The sequence below is a fragment of the Polypterus senegalus genome, chromosome 10 (genome assembly GCF_016835505.1).
Source record: "Polypterus senegalus isolate Bchr_013 chromosome 10, ASM1683550v1, whole genome shotgun sequence".
NCBI lineage: Eukaryota > Metazoa > Chordata > Cladistia > Polypteriformes > Polypteridae > Polypterus > Polypterus senegalus.
The window spans coordinates 23,643,663-23,665,361 of record NC_053163.1 but is presented as its reverse complement, the minus strand read 5'-3'; the positions used below and the strand labels follow the sequence as shown (position 1 = coordinate 23,665,361).

The 21,699-nt window shown below is 40.1% G+C and overlaps 1 non-coding gene across 1 annotated transcript; it reads right to left on the bottom strand.

The window, feature by feature from the left end:
- Window positions 1–11,829: 11,829 nt before the first annotated feature.
- trnai-aau lies at window positions 11,830–11,903 on the bottom strand. Its single transcript has one exon. It is a non-coding gene; the product is annotated as a tRNA-Ile (tRNA).
- Between the last annotated feature and the right edge of the window lie 9,796 nt (window positions 11,904–21,699).

Below are 21,699 nucleotides of genomic sequence, written 5' to 3'. Positions count from 1 at the left end.
ACACTCCGGCTCCTCTGATTATATAGTTTCAGAGATAACTTGACTTACCCACTAAAATGAAAAACTGACTTGTGTATGAGAAAGAGAAAATGCTCAGGTGTTTAGTTCAAAGACTGTGGTAATCTCTCTAATTATCACTTGTCCATGACTCTCATTATCACTGGCATGTACACCCAAACAAAGACATCTGTGAAAATGTTGTCATGTTAGTAATCAGTAAGATTTCCTGGGAAAAAAAAATTGAATTTGTGGGGACACATTATTGGTTGTATTCTGTTTAAGGCAAAGCAATAACATTTGATCAAAGAGTGGAAAACAGGCCCACGTGAAGCTCTGATTGAACAGATATGTGATGAAGCCCCCTGGGGTTGTATAGACAGATTAACAATAAGAGGATTTTTCTACCAAATATAGAATATAACAGTTTAATAATTATGGTCACTGTAAAGTCTGTAATGCATTACCTTTGTTTTTCTGATGGTAGCTCAGTAGTTTGTCTTGCTTCCTCAGTGCTCTTGAACTGTGATCAGGCTCTCTTCTTCTTATCACCCTATAATGGATATGCAGATGGATGGTGGGATTAATTCGAGCAACACTTTTAATGCAGCCTACTTACACATTTCTAAATCTTTTGTTCTCACATTCTTAGGAGCTGAAGGTCACAAGTCACTCATAGTATCGACTGAGTCCGCTTTTACTGTCCAGCGTGTTTAGCTGCTGGTCTCCAAGAGAAAGACAAACAGGCAGCAAATACAGACTTGATTCAGAAACTCGATGGGAAAAGCAGCGATAAAGTGATAACGGCTGCAGCAGGCCTTGGACACAATTTGCTAGTGTCAGTAGTGTGCCCTTCATCTGGATTACATCTGTCTTTTGTTTTGACCTTCACCAGAGGTGAATTTGCTTATATACGTATGACAGAATTTACAAAATGCAGTTTCATTTATCGTCTTTGTGCCTTCCATGCATACATTGTTAAACTCACTTAGTCCAATTTAGATGGGTTTGGAGTCAATGTTTTAGCAGGGCCTCACACCCACAACCCTAATGCCGATGCCTTTGCATACAATCAGTAAGATTTAGTGGAGAGAAGAAAAATGAAGAGTCTGAAAGCAGTGTTAGAAGTGGGAGAACGTGCAAACTCCACACAAATGACGACTGGATCTGACATTTGAACCCAGGAGACTTGATCCACAGGGCTTTAGTGCTAACTACTGTGCTAATTTTACAGTACAATGAATAGAAATTATGGCCTGTAACACTAGTTCAGAAACATACAGTGATGAAACAAAACCTTGTAAAGCAATAAACATGTTATTAAATAGAGCAATGGCAATTAAATAAAAAAAAAGGTTCACAGGGTGTAGGACCCACTCTTGTACACAACCCACCCTCAGGCACACGTTTTCTGGGTGGGAAACGCCACATGGAAGTGGAAGGGAGAGCAAACTTCACACAGACAGCGGTGTATGAGCCAACAGGAATGCACCATTGTGGTGCCCTAATGAATATTTACCCTTTCCAGATTTAATGTGAATATCCACATAAGTAAATGTCACATTAAAACACCCATCTTAATAAAAGGGTAACGACTGTTTGCGTGTCTGTGTAAGTACAGTATGTGTCAGTCCAGTTGCTATGCCTCTGTCATTCCAACAGATGGCGAATCCGAAACATTTGTACTCATAAAATGTATTACATCTTCTAATGGCTACTTCAAGCATGATAATGCGCCATGTCACTAAGTAAAATGTCATCTCAAACTGGTTTCATAAGCATGACGATGAGTTCAGTGTTCTTCTGTGGCCTTTCCAGTCCCTGGATCATGTGGTAGAACAGGATATTCGCTCCATGATAGTGCAGCTGACAAATCTGCAGAAAATCAGCATGGACCAAAATCTTAAAAGAATATCTCAAGCATCTTGTGGAATCCATGCCATGATGATCTGAGGGTGTTTTCAGAGCAAAAGAAGACCCAACCCAGTAAAAGTACAGTGTACCTAATAATTTGCTCAATGTGTGTGTTTGTGAAGCCTTTGGAATTATGTGAATTTCTTCATTACTTACTGCTAAAAATGTGGTCAGATCCTCAGCTGACGATAACAGCCAAACACAAACTGCTTAAACTAACACCTCACAAACAATTAGACTTGAATTGTTTAAACATTCACAGCCCAGTCTGGAATACGGCTGTGAAGATGTGTAGTTAGTAACTGGCAGAACCTCCTTTAGCAGCAAAACCTCCACCAAACTTTTCCGGAAGCTGCTGGTTAGACTTGCACAACAGTTAATAGGTTGGGGGAAAAAAAGCCAAGAATCTAACAGCCACTGCCCAGCAGCAACACACAATCCACAACCACAACTACATGAAAGCTCAAGCTAGAGAAGATTTATGAATCAGAGCAGAGAGAGCAAAAACAGGCCCAGCGAGAAGGGAGGAGAAGTCGTCACACCCTGCAGGAGTTGGTTCACATTCCAACCCAGTTAATGAGTCCATACAAATTCCTTTCTCTCTCTGTATGGGTGTGCGTTATTTTCTCCAGGTACTTCAGTTTCTCTCCCACATCACAAAGATGTGCACTGAACATGCACGACTGATTCTGAGTGTTTTCATTCTAATTCTTTTCTTAATTAGTGACCAGTTGTTGCTGCTATTGAACTAGCTCCCTTTATTTTGATTGACGTTTCTAGAGACTCTGACCGCTGAACTGATTCTTTTTTCCTTAAACGGCATCTAAACATGAATTTGATGTGAAGTGAGCCAACAGATGAGCAACTAAGTTGGGGCCTCAAACGCCAATCAACTTTACTTTCATTCAGTTTCCTAATTTGAAGCCAGTTCTCATAGCTAATTAAACCCATTATGTAATCCATGGTGCTCATTCTCCAATGGCAGACATTTCCAAAACTGTTTTATTTTCTTTTATAGGCACACTGTCAAAATGTTTTGTGGACCTGAGCAGATCAACATTACTGAGGCCTTCACCTATCTTTATTATCAGTTATTTTGTGATGGATGCAGGTTGTTTTTTACGTGTTAGTACATTTTGTGTCTTAATATTGTTTGGGGGCGGCACGGTGGCGCAGTGGGTAGCGCTGCTGCCTCACAGTTAGGAGACCCGGGTTCACTTTGTGGAGTTTGCATGTTCTCCCCGTGTCTTGCATGGGTTTTCTTCCGGGTACTCCGGTTTCCTCCCACAGTCCAAAGACATGCAGGTTAGGTGCATTGGAGATTCTAAATTGTCCCTAGTGTGTGCTTGGTGTGTGTGTGTGTGTGTGCACGCCCTGCGGTGGGATGGTGACCTGCCCTGGGTTTGTTTCCTGCCTTGCGCCCTGTGCTGGCTGGGATTGGCTCCAGCAGACCCCTGTGACCTTGTAGTTAGGATATAATGGGTTGGATAATGGATGGATGGATGTTGTTTGGTTGCTAATTAAGGAAAAAAGAAATAAGAGGTCTGAGTCTTAAGTTATGCATCAATTAAAACTAAGGCAAAGAGTTAATTAGCAGCAAAATCTGGTCACTAATTAAGAAAAGGGTTAGAAAGAAAACCTACAGCCACAAGACTGGAGTTGGAGACCCCTGGTTTAAACACTGCTGGGAAAACTGCAGATCAAGCTCCTCTGGACTCTGTGGTGGAATAAACAGAAACAAGGGGATAGATTGACATCAATCCCATTTTTACAGGGGTGCAAAGAGTACTTTATTAGCCTCAAAAGAAGTCACTGAATCACAGGAGGCCTTTTCCCTAAGCCTTACACACAAGTGTGAAGTAAAACACTAGGACTGGCCAGCAAAAGGATGACACAAAATGGTCACTTTACTGAGCCACTGAGAGGTCACATCCCACATAGCCTTAATGGCGTTCGCCTTCTTCATTGTCATTCACCTCTCTGGAGTTTCCAGAACAGATTACGCTAAACTGAGCCCATTCAATAGGCTTGCTGCTCATTTTTTCCTTTTGCACTTCTTTTCTACTCCACTAAATAAAGAAAATGTTTGTGTGCGGTCCTGCTGACTACAAATGAATCGACTTTTTGTACTCCCGCTATGCAAAGCAGAGAATGGCAGCCTTTATGCTGGTCAGCTGACTGCATGGTCTGTCGCTTCACTTTAAGCTCAGCAGCACAGTGCATGGGGCTCGCTGTTCAGTGCCTTCATTAGGGCCGATTTCCTTTTTTTTTAATTCATCTGACCATTGAGCAACAAGCTGATGGTGGTCTGGACCCTATTCTGACAATACCTGGTACAAGGTGGGAACCTATCTATTGTGGGGCACACCCACAGCAAGCCAATTTAGAATCATCAGTTAGTCCACATTTTTTTAATGGAGAGATTGTGCAAACTCCATGTAGAGACCAGACCAGGATTAGGACTGTGAAGAAGCCCAAGTGGGCAGAGTGTCAACAATACAAACTCCATACAGAAAGTTATCAGACTAGGATTATAGCTGCGAGGCTGCAATACCAACCATTGTACCACTCACTAGTAAAAGTCACATCTTCACATCTAAAATTTGGCACACATTCAAAGCTGATGCTGAATCACTTGACTATAAATCACAAAGACAACTTTTTTTATTTTCATTTACTCATTATAAAGAGCATTACGTAGTGAAGTTTACAGTAAGAAAGGTATGTCATGCTTTCAGGAGATGAAAAGGAAGATTAGTTTTATACAGGTTGTGACCACAAGGGGGCACAAGAGAGCCCCAAACCACAGGCACAGTAAAGCATCACAAGTTGAATAAAATAAAGGTTTTTATTCTTCCAAACCACCTCTTCACAGTCTTCATGATAATAAGCCACAATTATACAATAGACAAACAAAATAAGATGCCAATTCTTTCCTCCTTTCATCCTCCAGCACAATTATACAATAGAAAAACACAATAAACTGCCAATTGTTTCCTCCTTTCCAGCACTGAGTGTTGCCCACTTCCTCCCCACTCTGAATCCAAGAGCTATGGAAGCAGGCTCCTTTTATGGTGAACCTGGGATGTTACATGGTCAGTTGGAAGCACTTCTGGGTTACAAGAAAACCAGGGAGATCATCCCCTGGCAGCGCCTTCTACCGTCCCCCCTGAAACCTTACAGGGCTGCACTTCCTTCCAGACTCCAACTCCCATGCAGCCCTGTGGGTATCCATACTGGGACCCTACATGAGGAACACTGCCACCTAGAATGGTGGGGGATTAATTGCTTCCCTGCTGGTTTCTGACGTCTTTGTGCATCCCAATCAGGATGGGAATCATAAGGCATCCCTGCGAGGTATTGCCCCCACTTATTCCATCCTTCTGTTATGGCATCCCGGCCGGGTAAGGAATTCACCTCCATCCTGGGTGGGACACTCACTCGACCTGTGGGGCATCTACAGGGCTTAAGTAACATCTGACTAAACATTGTCTTTTTGGAGTTTGCATGTTCTTTATGTGTCTATGTCAATTTTCCTACAAATCCTCTTGTTTTCCTCCCTTGTCTCCAAAGATATGTGGGTTAGGTTAACTGGAAAATCCAAACTGGTCCTGTTCGAGGCTGTTTCTTCCTGCCTTGTGCTCTGTGCTGCCAGGACAGTCAGTGCCCCAAAACAAAGAATCATGTCAAGTGACTGGGTGATAGTGTTATTTAATGTTATATTTCTTACATTATGACCTGTTGAGGTCCTACTTCCATCTCCTGAACCTGCTTTCTTATATTATATTAAATAGAGCTGTAGCATCAAGAGCAAGAAAGGAATCAACTTCAGATTGCTTATCACTAATCACTGACACACTCCCACTCACTCAGATCAAGTCAACGATCAGACATCAGTCAATCTAAAATAATTTCTTTTCATTAATTTCTCCGTCCACCTGTTTTGTTAAATTAGAATTTTTCATTACAGGGTTACATGACGTTTTGATTATTCCTAGCCTATAATAAATGAACATTAAGCATGAACCCAATAGGATGTTAGCCCAGCATGTAGTACACATGCACACTGACTCACACAGAGCTAATTTAGATGTGCCAATGAATGTAAAGCCTGTCTTTGGATTAATTCATACATCCATCCATCCATCCAATATCTCCAACCCATCCATCCATTTTCTGAACCCACTTTTTACATAACTGGGTTGCTAGAACTAGGAATCTAGCCTGGCAGCTTTGCACAGAGGCCAAGGACCAGTCATGGTTATGGTATCAATCCATCAGTGCGATGTCTAGGCACCTGCCCACAATCTATGTGTCACCAATTCATTTAAAAATCTGTCTTTGACTCGTTTCATCTATCCATTCATTTTCTACAACAGAATTTTACACTAAAGAGCCATGGATTCATTAGTCACTAAACCCAGTGAGCGGGGAAACAACAATGCTTAAAAAATTACATAAAATATCATAAAAGAATTACCATACACACATGTATGGCACAGTTCATATACAGTATGTATGCATTTGCAAAAATGAACATCTTAAAATTTCCTTTAAACCTATTTGGAAGCCAGTGCAGTGATATTAGAACTTGGGTTATATGGTTGTGCTTCTTAGTTCTAGTTATTATCCTTGTTAATGCTGTGTGTTGTATGTAAGTAAATGATAACATATAACTTTAAATATACACTTTACATAACTATATACAATACTATAAATACATAGTTGCTCTCTTTCTGATTCCTTCTAATTTTAATACTGCATGTTATCTGGTCTGCAACCACATTTTAATATTAAAGGAAGGGCACCTGTGTAAACAGATCTCACATTTTTATTTCATTTATGTCATGAACAAAGTTATCCAATGCCATTTGCCAACATAAAAACATAAAATAAAAGCATCGCCTAATTAGTTCATCCAATCTAATTAAAAATGATAATTCAAGTCAAATGATTGATCACGGCCAGACATACTTACTGCCAATTCTACTTAATATAAACCGTGCTTATTTTGGCCATTACTATCAACTTCAATTTCCCAGCCAAAGGATCATCTATAACTTAATTCCACAATAAAATGAAATTCCTGAATTTATCGAAAAAAGTTATTTGTGCCTGTCAGTCCTGGGAAGGAGTACAAAACCATTTTTAAGACTCTGGGACTCCACTGAATGACAGTGAGAGCCATAATCTGCAAATTGAGAAACACCTGGAACAGTTGTGAATCTTTAGTGGCCAGCCTGCCAAAGCTACTCCACAATAAAGGATATACTTCAGACAAAACATATGGATTGATACAAACAGTTATTTGACTTTTCCAAGGACAGTAGCTTTGGTAGCATAAAACAATCCAAAGAATGTCTGGCTTCATTTATTTCAATACAGTTCAGTGTTCCCTGTTAGACAGACCCTGGGCTTCAGAAGAGTAGCAAGGTGGTAATTACTGCTAACCATAAAGATCATAAATGCTCATCTCTCACTTGCCTGGAAGCACCTGGATGATCCCTAAGAAGTATGGAGGAGTATTTGATGGACAGATGAGACAAATTTAGAACTTATTAGATAACAAAGGTCTTATTGTTTCCCAAGTAAGGCAAACACTGTATTTCATAGGCATACCAACAGTTAAACTTAGTGGGGTGAGTGTGATAGTGTGGGGATGCTCTGCTGCCTCAAAACCTGGATGACTTGGCATAACTGAAGGTCTCATGAACCATTCTCTGTATCAGAAACTTGTTAGAGAGATTTTTAATTTGTCCATACCTGTGGAGCGGAAGTATAGATGGGTCCTGCAGCAGGACTATGACCCAAAACACAAAAGAATTAGAAGGTGCCATTAGAACAATCTAGACAAGAACAGGCCATTCAGCCCAACAAAGCTTGCCAGTCCTATTCACTTAATTCTTCTAAGATAACTTCAAGTTTAGTTTTAAAGGTCCTACTGTCTACCACACATCTTGGTCACTTATTTCACGTGTCTGTGGTTCTCTGTGTAAAGAAAAACTTCCTAATGTTTGTGTGAACTTTTCCCTTAACACGCTTCCAACTGTGTCCCTGTGTTCTTGTTTAACTCATTTTAAAGTCACAGTCTCAATCCACTGGACTAATTCTCTTCATAATTTTAAACATTTCAATCATGTCTCCTCCTAGTTGTCTTTTGCTTAAACTGAATATGCTCAGCTCTTTTAATTTTTCCTAATCATTAACCCCCTGTAGCCCTGAAATCAGCCTGGTCACTCTTCCCTGGACTTTTTCAAGCGCTGCTATTTCCTTTTTGTATCCTCATCAGAATGGCAGAAAAGAAGCAAAGTTAAACTTTTGGACTGACCTAATCAAAGTCCGGACCTAAATCCAGCAGAGATGCTGTGGCAGAATCTGACAAGGGTAGAAACCTATCAATGTTTCTGAGTAAAAGCAGTTCTGCAAGGAACAGTGGGCTAAAACTTACTCCTTTGTTATGAAAGACTGGTACTAAGTTAAAAACAATAAAACCCCTGTGGTTGCAGCCACTGCAGCTAAAGATGGTGCAAACAAGTTATTAAGTCTAAGGAAGTATTTTTCATTTAAATTTTACTCTTTTATTCACAGTCTTTATATAATATTATATTTGTTTAAAGACCAGAAAGCATTCAATTTTAAGAATTTCCAATAATGGGAGAAATTAGAAAAGGACAGACACTTTACAGAACTATGCATGTAGAGAAAAGTCAAGCAAAATGTCGCTTGACTTTTCTCTACATTCATAATGGCTAACACTGTGCAACAGCCTAGTACTACAGAACTATGCATGCAAAGACTCAAGTGTACACCCATCCATTTTTCACAACATCCTCACAAGCATTAATCCAGTTGTAAGCCACAGGGGCCTGAGAGTATCCTAAGAGCAATGGGATCAAAGCATAAGAGCCATTCGTGAACGGCACGCACACATGCAGTCAGCCAAAATTATTAGCCAGGCTTTTTTTACACTTGCTTGTTGGTGTAGAAGAAAATCTAGAGCATAAGAGGAAAACCACGTAGTCATTTGGAGAATGTGTGAACGTCACAAGAACAACGTCCAAGCGTCGGCTTCGAACCCCACACGCTGCGCCGCCATGTTCTCCTCAAGTCACTATGTGTCGCTGCAGTGTTGTCGCGCTTTAAGCACAGCCACATGTAAAAGCAACTTTGCCATGTTTTGCAGCAAAATGCGTTTTGTTTTGTCGCATGTCGGTGTTGTTTCCAATGTAGTTTCGCAAAAATCAACGAAAATTTGATTTCTCAAAAGAAGCGCCAAATCGCTTCAAATTACAGCGCTAAAGACTCGCTACACGTTTCGCTTGCTATACTTAGTATGCTTCGTTCACATTCATTTTCATTGAACTTCTCTGTGAAATGTTAATATTAAGTGCCTCAGACTTAGGGTTGCCAGACATCCCTTATATACGGGACATTTCCCATATTTGATAATTGTGTTCCCTGTCCCGTACTGACCTTTCAGGGACACACAAAGGTCCCGTATTTAGTTAATTTTCAAATTTCGTAATAAAAATACATTTTTACTACCTTCTTACAGTATAGTTGTAACTTTATAAGTAATTATACTTTCATTTCTCAAATTCTCTTGATGAAAATAACCCAAATGTAACGAGGAAGCGAGTGTTTGTTGCCTTTTCGCAACTTATTCAGTTGCTATGGTTGGCTGAGGACGGCGACACTCTTACCGTTTTGCTCTCCAGCTGCGCTGCTGTGCAGTTCTGTATCAGCATTGCGACATACAGTGACTGTCCACAAAGTGTGTTGTTACTACTTGCCACGGCCCGATTTTTTTCTAACTGCCTGTCTTAAATAATAATTATATTTCTCTGTTGTCTGTATTAAATAAATATTTTAAAATGATTTCACTTTTACACATTTTTTTTTTAGCTTGTATTAAATAATTTCAAATAATTTTATTTTTGTTTTCCTCATAACCCATTAAAATCCTTGCTATGTTTTTAACTTATGTCTCTACTCTTATACAGTGGTGTGAAAAACTATTTGCCCCCTTCCTGATTTCTTATTCTTTTGCATGTTTGTCACACAAAATGTTTCTGATCATCAAACACATTTAACCATTAGTCAAATATAACACAAGTAAACACAAAATGCAGTTTTAAATGATGTTTTTATTATTTAGGGAGAAAAAAAAATCCAAACCTACATGGCCCTGTGTGAAAAAGTAATTGCCCCCTGAACCTAACAACTGGTTGGGCCACCCTTAGCAGCAATAACTGCAATCAAGCGTTTGCGATAACTTGCAATGAGTCTTTTACAGCGCTCTGGAGGAATTTTGGCCCACTCATCTTTGCAGAATTGTTGTAATTCAGCTTTATTTGAGGGTTTTCTAGCATGAACCGCCTTTTTAAGGTCATGCCATAGCATCTCAATTGGATTCAGGTCAGGACTTTGACTAGGCCACTCCAAAGTCTTCATTTTGTTTTTCTTCAGCCATTCAGAGGTGGATTTGCTGGTGTGTTTTGGGTCATTGTCCTGTTGCAGCACCCAAGATCGCTTCAGCTTGAGTTGACGAACAGATGGCCGGACATTCTCCTTCAGGATTTTTTGGTAGACAGTAGAATTCATGGTTTCATCTATCACAGCAAGCCTTCCAGGTCCTGAAGCAGCAAAACAACCCCAGACCATCACACTACCACCACCATATTTTACTGTTGGTATGATGTTCTTTTCTGAAATGCTGTGTTCCTTTTACGCCAGATGTAACGGGACATTTGCCTTCCAAAAAGTTCAACTTTTGTCTCATCAGTTCACAAGGTATTTTCCCAAAAGTCTTGTCAATCATTGAGATGTTTCTTAGCAAAATTGAGACGAGCCCTAATGTTCTTTTGCTTAACAGTGGTTTGCGTCTTGGAAATCTGCCATGCAGGCCGTTTTGCCCAGTCTCTTTCTTATGGTGGAGTCGTGAACACTGACCTTAATTGAGGCAAGTGAGGCCTGCAGTTCTTTAGACGTTGTCCTGGGGTCTTTTGTGACCTCTCAGATGAGTCGTCTCTGCGCTCTTGGGGTAATTTTGGTCGGCCGGCCACTCCTGGGAAGGTTCACCACTGTTCCATGTTTTTGCCATTTGTGGATAATGGCTCTCACTGTGGTTTGCTGGAGTCCCAAAGCTTTAGAAATGGCTTTATAACCTTTACCAGACTGATAGATCTCAATTACTTCTGTTCTCATTTGTTCCTGAATTTCTTTGGATCTTGGCATGATGTCTAGCTTTTGAGGTACTTTTGGTCTACTTCTCTGTGTCAGGCAGCTCCTATTTAAGTGATTTCTTGATTGAAACAGGTGTGGCAGTAATCAGGCCTGGGGTGGCTACGGAAATTGAACTCAGGTGTGATACACCACAGTTAGGTTATTTTTAACAAGGGGCAATTACTTTTCACACAGGGCCATGTAGGTTTGGATTTTTTCTCCCTAAATAATAAAAACATCATTTAAAAACTGCATTTTGTGTTTACTTGTGTTATATTTGACTAATGGTTAAATGTGTTTGATGATCAGAAACATTTTGTGTGACAAACATGCAAAAGAATAAGAAATCAGGAAGGGGGCAAATAGTTTTTCACACCACTGTATAATATATTGATCTGGGTGTGTAGGTGGCATGTATAAACGTGCAGTGATATATATATATATATATATATATATATATATATATATATATATATATATATATATATATATATATAGTAATAGAGAGAGATTTTAAAAGTGTCCCTTATTTCTAATTTTCTAATCTGGCAGCCCTACTCAAACTGCCACCCGTAAGTAATCATAATGAACATAAAGCCATAATTCTTAACGTGCAAATGTTACTGGTGTGGTTGTCGTGTACGCTCAAGCGTGAAAAATAATAGATCAAATAGAAAAAAAGTAAAATTATACTGGCCCGTACGGGGATCGAACCCGCGACCTTGGCGTTATTAGCACCACGCTCTAACCAACTGAGCTAACCGGCCATATACGTCATTGTGTAAAGACTTTTATATATCTATAGTTTTCAGCTAAAAAAAGTCCAAGAACATTGTCTAGGTTTAATTTATTTGGTGGTATTTTACAAATCTGTTATAAGCTACTTATGGTTATTTATTAAACCTGTCATGGATCTAAATAAAAGTTCTTTCTACCTTTGTGTGGATGGCTTTTTGGAGAATCAAAATGGTTCCCCTACGATATCACTCCGAAGAACCTTTCTGGAACCTTTGTTTTGAGTGCAAGCACTCACTACTATCCAGCGCAAACCCCAAACTAACCAAGATCCTCACCGATATAAACCCCTCCAATCACAGGTAAATAAAAAAAATCTTATATACGAGATCAGGTTTTGAGGAGTGGGGGGTTTAGGATCAGCGCAGATGTATAATTCGTCACATTTATGAGATCATACATTTGATGTGTTATCGTGCCACGAAAAAGAAAAAGGCCAAATGGGTTATCATTCAACAAGAGAGCCCGGTGGTGCAGCGAATAGAAACACCAAATAAATAAAAAAAACATTGTATACATATAAATAATAAAAAAGAGATTGAAATAAAATATGCTGCTTTGGTGGAAAGCATAACTTACATTTTCAAAAAAGAAAAACGAATGAAAGAAGTAAAACAAAATAATCAGAACAAGACGCAAATAACTGGAGTTGAGACTAATTAAACCATTGTTACAGATATTCAGGTCAGGAAAAGGCTAATATCGCCGCTTCAAGTGCAGCCCGATTCTGCGGTGTTCCATAACATCGACATAGAAGTGAACAACAAAGAGGAGGACAACGACGCCACATGCAGCTGGAAACAAGACGGATCAAACAACGCCATAACCGAACGAACGGTCTTTTATTTTACATGGAGCAAACATTCGAACCTATTATGTTCTACATACCACCTTTTTACCACTAAGTGGCACCGTCTTTTTACAAAAGCTGAGCTATCAGAAGCATTTTTTTTGCGCCAATGTGATTGTTTCACTCATCAAATAGCTATTAAAATATACAAATAAACAATAAAGGAAAGATGACGTTAACCCCATATAAATTGTATCCCTGACTTGTTCACGTACAGTGGGTACAGAAAGTATTCAGACCCCCTTCAATTTGTTACTCGTTGTTATATTGCAGCCATTTGCTAAAATCATTTAAATAAATTTTTTTCCTCATTAATGTACACACAGCACCCCATATTGACAGACAAAAAAATTTTTTGAAATTGGTGCAGATTTATTAAAAAAAAGAAAGAACGAGATCGCGAATACAAGCGGCTGAAATGAGTTTCCTCCGCAGGATGTCTGGGCTTTCCCTTAAAGATAGGGTGAGAAGCTCAGTCATCCGGGAGGGGCTCAGAGTAGAGCCGCTGCTCCTCCGCATCGAGAGGAGTCAGCTGAGGTGGCTCGGGCATCTGATCAGGATGCCTCCTGGACGCCTCCTGGTGAGGTGTTCCGGGCACGTCCAACCGGGAGGAGGCCCCGGGGAAGACCCAGGACACGCTGGAGGGACTATGTCTCCCGGCTGGCCTGGGAACGCCTTGGGATTCTCCCGGAAGAGCTGGAAGAAGTGGCCGGGGAGAGGGAAGTCTGGGCCTCTCTGCTTAAGCTGCTGCCCCCGCGACCCGACCTCGGATAAGCGGAAGAGGATGGATGGATTTATTAAAAAAGAAAATCTGAAATATCACCTGGTCCTAAGTATTCAGACCCTTTGCTCAGTATTTAGTAGAAGCACCCTTTTGAGCTAATACAGCCATGAGTCTTCTTGGGAACGATGCAACAAGTTTTTCACACCTGGATTTGGGGATCCTCTGCCATTCCTCCTTGCAGATCCTCTCCAGGTCTGTCAGGTTGGATGGTAAACGTTGGTGGACAGCCATTTTTAGGTCTCTCCAAAGATGCTCAATTGGGTTTAAGTCAGGGCTCTAGCTGGGCCATTCAAGAACAGTCACAGAGTTGTTGTGAAGCCACTCCTTCATTATTTTAGCTGTGTGCTTAGGGTCATTGTCTTGTTGGAAGGTAAACCTTCGGCCCAGTCTGAGGTCCTTAGCACTCTGGAGAAGGTTTTTGTCCAGGATATCCCTGTACTTGTCATGTGTCTTGCCTTTCCTCAGTGTGTGGAGACAACCAGGCACTGCTCATCACTTGTCCAATACAGTCCCCACAGTGAAGCATGGCGGTGGCAGCATCATGCTGTGGGGGTGTTTTTCAGCTGCAGGGACAGGACGACTGGTTGCAATCGAGGGAAAGATGAATGCGGCCAAGTACAGGGATATCCTGGACAAAAACCTTCTCCAGAGTGCTAAGGACCTCAGACTGAGCCGAAGGTGTGCCTTGCGGGGCAGTGAGGTGAAGTGAGGGTGGCCTTTTGAGGTGTGACGTCAAGGGGCCGTGGAGGTCTTTTCCTACCTCACCTTTCATGCTGAGCTGCCAGGAATTAGCACCTACACCTACTTCACAGTCTATATAAAATTGGGTTAGAAAGGCGGATATAAATACAATGAATAACTTATGTTCGACAGATAGAGGGCAATAGTATAAAATCAGGTTAACACAAAGGGTGTATGGGGTTGGGATTAGATGACAGAGCCACACTGGGCCCAAGCCAAAAGAGCTAAGGGCAGGATGGGCATAAGACCTACACGTTCATAATTGCTTTTTGACGTCTACATCGACCTTGCTCAAGTGTGGACGAAAGCGTTTGTATGAGAGAGCCTTGCCATGGACTGGCTGTCTTTCCAGGACTGATTCCTGCCTTGAATCTGCTTTGTAAACTTAATTCTGAGAACACGTTCTACAAGTTCACCTGCGTTCCTCTGTTCAGGACAAGTTCCATTCCCAGCGGCATATTGGCACGTTCTTGCCGATTGGTCGAGTTTTTTAATTGCTTATGGTAAATACAATCTTATGTTACTTGACTGCCCAAAATGCGGTGTGCGTGCACACAATTCTGCGTGTATGTCCTTCTTGCTACATTGTGCCCAATTACAGGCTTCGACTTGAGGCACTTAATCGACAGAGAAGAGCGTATTTTTAGTTTTTCTTAACGAAATATTTGCGATTTATTCGTTGCAGCCCTTATACTGTCATTATCGTTTTGAGAATGTCCTTGCTATTCATTTTTTACGTTGTGGCTTTGCAATGTATTATTACATCTTTTGTGGATGCGCTCTGCTAAAAGCTCTGAAGCTTAAAAATGGACGAAATGGCTGGTGTTTTAAAATACTGGACATCCGCATAAAATTAACTATTTGTAATTAATATTAACCACAAAGACGAAATAATCTGTAGAAAATAATAATTATGATACAATTTCAGAATCACATACTGCTCTGCAACACAATTGAAGTCTTCGTTAACGCCTTAATATTAATACAGCACGGTTAGCAATTCCGAGATACAGAGACGTATACACGCACTCTTAAAAACACTAGTTCTTTAATGGCACTATATGGTTCTTTCCTGGGTCATGTGATTCTAGAACCTTTGCTTGACAGCGAACCATTTTATTCTGGAGTTTCTGGATTTAGACTGTTTTACTGAACGTATGCAAGTCCTTTTCAAATCATAACTCATTGATATTTCGCAAATCTGTTACAATCTATTCATGATCATTTGGAGTCTGTTACACACATACATAAATAAAGGTTCTTTCTGGAACCTTCATGTGAATGGGTGTTTTGGGGACCACAAATGGTTCCCCTATATGGAATCGCTTTGAAGAACCACTCTGCCCCACATCCGCCCTTATTTTTAAGAGTGCAATTAAATGCACGGAGATCATCGAAATATGACACGGAGAGCCATGCTGAAAAAAACTAAGTTAATGACGAACTCTGGAAAAATCAATCACAACGAAGATCGCAGATTATGGGCATGAGTTGGGGACCGGTAAGTTCATGTATCTGGATCCTATCATCAGTGAAATGAGCTTAAAAGCTGAAGTCAAAACAAGATCTGTACGGACAAAAGCAGGTCTGGCCTGAGAGACACACGGATCAGCCTTAAGGTAAATTAACATTACCGCGAGCCCCCTTTCAGTCGTTTATATTCATGTGAATCCAAGCCCTTGACAGCAGAACTGCAGAACAGAATCAAGCCGTGCATGTGCGACAGAACTTTCTGATTATTTCGTTTGCGTCGACTGTGTAACCAACGACGTGATCCGCTGTATCATTCAGCAAGCATGGCAACTGAACACCTCCTAAAAAAGAGGAAGCTAAAGTGGTATGGACACGCCAGAAGTTTCTGAGTGCCTCTCAAAAGCAATCTTCAAAGGAATGGTCCAAGCAAGGTAGGCAGACCAACTAAAAGTTCATTGACAGAATCTCCGAGTGGACCCAGAAGACGCGACAAATAAGTGACAGTGAATAGGCAAGTGTGCAGTCTTCAGGCTAAATGTTCAAATGCACAAGGACCGCCATGCACGAACGCAACCGGTTAGGAGACCAGAGAGATACATTACAGCAAACGAGGGTTTTTTAAGGTCATCTTACATAGCGTTAACTGAGCAACATTTGCACCAAAGGCACCTATTCTAAAGTTTACACACAAACACGCGCACACACACACCCACACACACACACACACACACACACACACACACACACACGAACACACGCGCACACACAGACGCATTCACACACAGTACAACTTTTATAAATAAAGGTATTAAAGTGGTTATTCAGAGTGATGCCTATAGGGGAAGTTTTGTATCCCAACAGAACCATTCAGGTGAGGATTCCAGACCTATCCGAGTCCGTAACAGGTTCCATAAATATACCATGAGTAGATGATAACAGATTTCCGAGGTGGGTTCCTCATGTTTAAAGAGCCCTTGCTGCTCTTAAAAATAACGGTACTTTATGGGTTGTGTGTTTCCTTGTTGAAAATTTGCTTGACAAAGCACCATTTCATCCTGAGAAAAGTTCTTTGCATATGAAGTTGGCTCTTCATGCTTTGAAAAACGTTCTAATATGTTGGAAAAAAACTGAAATTTTTATGTATGGCAGGCTGCAGCAGGGGACTAGTTACTGCATGTATGTACTGTACAGTGCATCCAAAAAGTATTCACAGCGCATCACTTTTTCCACATTTTGTTATGTTACGGCCTTATTCCAAAATGGATTAAATTCATCTTTTTTCCTCAGAATTCTACACACAACACCCAATAATGACAATGTGAAAAAGTTTACTTGAGATTTTTGCAAATTTATTAAAAATAAAAACATTGAGAAAGCACATGTACATAAGTATTCACAGCCTTTGCCATGAAGGTCAAAATTGAGGTCAGGTGCATCCTGTTTCCCCTGATCATCCTTGAGATGTTTCTGCAGCTTAATTGGAGTCCACCTGTGGTAAATTCAGTTGATTGGACATGATTTGCAAAGGCACACACCTGTCTATATAAGGTTCCGCAGTTGACAGTTCATGTCAGAGTACAAACCAAGCATGAAGTCAAAAGAATTATCTGTAGACCTCCGAGACAGGATTACAGGTTACAGAAAAATTTCTGCTGCTTTGAAGGTCCCAGTGAGCACAGTGGGTTCCATCATCCGTAAGTGGAAGAAGTTCGAAACCACCAGGACTCTTCCTAGAGCTGGCCAGCCATCTAAACTGAGCGATCGGGGGAGAAGGGCCTTAGTCAGGGAGGTGACCAAGAACCCGATGGTCACTCTGTCAGAGCTCCAGAGGTCCTCTGTCGAGAGAGGAGAACCTTCCCAGAAGGACAACCATCTCTGCAGTAATTCACCAATCAGGCCTGTATAGTAGAGTGGCCAGACGGAAGCCACTCCTTAGTAAAAGGCACATGGCAGCTTGCCTGGAGTTTGCCAAAAGGCACCTGAAGGACTCTCAGACCTTGAGAAACAAAATTCTCTGGTCTGATGAGACAAAGATTGAAGTCTTTGGTGTGAATGCCAAGCGTCAAATTTGGAGGAAACCTGGCACCGCTCATCACCAGGTCAATACCATCCCTACAGTGAAGCATGGTGGTGGCAGCATCATGCTGTGGGGATGTTTTTCAGCGGCAAGAACTGGGAGACTAGTCAGGATAAAGGGAAAGATGACTGCAGCAATGTACTGAGACATCCTGGATGAAAACCTGCTCCAGAGAGCTCTTGACCTCAGACTGGGGTGACAGTTCATCTTTTAGCTGGACAATGACCCTATAAGCACACAGCCAAGATATCAAAGGAGTGACTTCAGGACAACTCTGTGAATGTCCTTGAGTGGTCCAGCCAGAGCCCAGACTTCAATTCGATTGAACATCTCTGGAGAGATCTTAAAATGGCTGTGCACTGACGCTTACCATCCAAGCTGATGGAGCTTGAGAGGTGCTGCAAAGAGGAATGGGTGAAACTGGCCAAGGATAGGTGGGCCAAGCTTGTGGCATCATATTCAAAAAGACTTGAGGCTGTAATTGCTGCCAAAGATGCATCGACAAAGCATCTTCAAAGGCTGTGAATACTTATGTACATATGATTTCTCAGTTTTTTTTTATTTTTAATAAATTTGCAAAAGCCTCAAGTAAACGTTTTTCATGTTGTCATTATGGGGTGTTGTGTGTAAAATTCTGAGGAAAAAAAATGAATTTAATCCATTTTGGAATAAGGCTGTAACATAACAATGTGGAAAAAATGATGTGCTGTGAATACTTTCTGGCTGCACTGTATGTATGCTGTGAGAGTTTTTTTTTGGAACTCATTGGCATTTCACAAATCTGTTATCGTCTCGGTTATAGATCTAAATAAATGAAGTCTTTTTATAGAACCATTATGTGGACGGGTCTTTTGGGAACCAAAAATGGTTCCCCTATGGCATCGCTCTCAAAAAAAAAAACACTCTGGCACCTTTATTTGTAAAAGTGTACAATAGCACAGGCTACGTTCAGGTTTTCTTGACCTGTTACCGGCTTTGCAGAATACTGCGCATTAAAAAATTGTTCTTCATACAAACATACAAGCGACACCTTTTCTAATACACTCCGGCAACATATTTGGCATCCCTTAAAATCGACCCTTATTCAGCTTAATCTAATTAGACATTTTTTTAAATAAAAGAGATAAACCCCAAATCTTAGATTCCAATCTCAAACCATAATGAATGGAGTGAGCAGTAACGAAATTATAAATATTTCTGCTTGTAGCATTCACGCGTTGGCCATTGTATTCTGAGTTATTTTGTGCCTGTTATCACTGTTAAAAGACATATACAGGGAGAAGATATATTAATTTGACAGCTGTCCGCCTCTAACGAAACGCTTCCGACATCTGTCTAAGGAACAGACAGGGTAACTTCACAGCTATAAAAAGGTTTCCGGCAGATTAAAAGGCTTTACATTTATGACAGAGGTGTGCCCATAGCTTTGTAATTTAAAAATAAAAAAGTAGCCTACTTTACACGCTAACAAAAAGTAAGCGTTTTTTTTTTTTTTACTAAAACTAATCAAAAATGCTTACCAAAGTCAAGGCCAAAGGTTTATGATTATGTATTTTGGCTGAAGTTATACTGTAATCCACTATCTCAAATGAAGACAAATTAAATAAAGATAAATGCATTTTCGGTCTCCTACCCACCGACGCGTGGTTTTTCCTTTTAAAGAAGAAAAGCGCAAGTGATGACCTTGGAAAGATAAAGCGGCACCTGCAACTGCGACAGTGAATTTTTTTTACAACTCATAGTTTGTGTTTCTACATGTTTTGAGACGGTAACAGCAGTAATTTAGGTAGCACGGTTTGCCCCGAAGCTGTCACTTTAATCATCATTCTCAGCAGAGACGCGTCTGGAATTTTTTTTTTAAATTTCCAAAACCAGACATTTTGTCGCATTTTAATTTACTTTACTTTTTTTTATTTGTAGCCCTATTCATGGGTTTCAAATAACACGATCTTGTATTACCTTAACTGACATATATCGTTAACATATATTAATGACTTATTGTAATAAGATATTGGGTGTAGCACATCTGATTCCCTGGAATATTGTTGTCTCGTTATGACTCCCAGTTTAAAAAGACAAGATAAATTGGTGCAGTCCAGTCGGTACAGTTTCGGATATATTAGAAACTGCATAGCGTGACGAATCAAACAGGAATGCCTCCTCACAGTTCGGTGGGGTGACTCATTTGAAATATTCGAATGCTCTCTTGGTGACTTGTTACTCTCATTCCCGAGAAAAGCAAGCAGTTCGTTTAATTCATCCATTTAATCATTCATCAGTTGAACCAATCAATTATTATATGTACCGTAAACAACTTAAATACTATATTCATTAACTTTCTATACTAAATTCACTTTGTAAATAAAAACCAAGAGACACGCTTAACCACAAAAATCAACCGTTTCAGAATTAATTAATAAACAGTTTACAACACTGCTCTAGATCTATCCATTAAAATACAGCAGCGCATGCAGGATTTTAAGTAACAGAGAAAACTATAGGTGGATCAGTATTTTAGGAAAAATGGGTACAATTTTGCCGAATTTCATACAAAATCTTTTTCAAGCATTCAGTGTTTAATAAAACATCTTCATAAGTGTTTGACAATACAACACTTTTCTATAAAATATTCTTGCATGTTGCAACAATTAATTGGCATGTTAAAGCACTGCTTCACTGTAAATATAAACGCATTTATCTGTATTAAATCTTTTATTTATTTACTTTTAATTTGTATTACATCATTTTATTTGATTTATTCACCTGCATTGCCTTCATTAATAACAATATTTAGCAGAATCTAAAGCCCGACGTTTCTGTTTTATTATGCATATTGTGTATACTTAAGGGAGTAAACATATTTAGACATCTCATTGTTACCAGTTTGTAAAAATAAGTTGTGCTCCACAGCAAGGAAGTGAAACTCAGGTCTTGTAAAATCAGAGTTGTTGCTGTTTTTTTCCTTAAATCCGGCTTTCCTCAGTTACTTTGGTACATTTCCCAGATGAGAACTGAAATTCTCAAAAGTAGTTATCCAACCTCCACATCATCTAGTCACTTGTGCACATCATTAGAGGAATGTCTCATTGTTTTGAACAATGCAAATTCTTTAGCACATTCATGCCAATAATTATGTATAAGTGTCTGCGCTTTCCTACATTATCAATTGCTTATGGCAGGTTGATTAAAATGTGATCAGTCGAATAGTCTTACCCTCCAAAACATTGGGCATTAGTTCATTGCATAAGTCATTTAATGCAAACAGGCTGAACCTATTGTCCTAATCTGTTAAGCATATATTCTATAAATTTCTATTAGACTTTTACAGTAAATGTGCCCTGAATTGGTGAATTGCTTTCAGGTAAATCTGGAGTTTCATCAATGAAGGGGAATGTTTGAAGCATTAGATCAACCAATGATCAGCTAGTCCTCAGAATAGCTCAGAGGTGCATCTCACGAACCTTCAATTGGCAATCATATATTGACAGAGCACAACACAGTGTTTCAATTTCTGACAATAGAAAAAGAACAAGGAAATGAAGAAGGTCAACAGCCAGGAAAAAAAAAGAGTAGCAAGGCTGTGTGGTCAAAGGGTATGGGGTGTTGGATTCTGGTTGGGGGAAGGGGGCAAAACAGAGGAAGAGGTAGAAGAGGCCAAAGACACAGGCACATTCCCAATGAAATAAGGGCGACAGTTGTGGACCTTGCTCTCAATCATGGCCTTACAATGGTCAAGGCTGGTCAAAGGGTGCAGCCAAAATGCATAATCTCAATCATTCAGACATTTCATGGAGACAACAGGTATGTAATCCAACAATGTGCACTGTACTGCTGCACTTACTG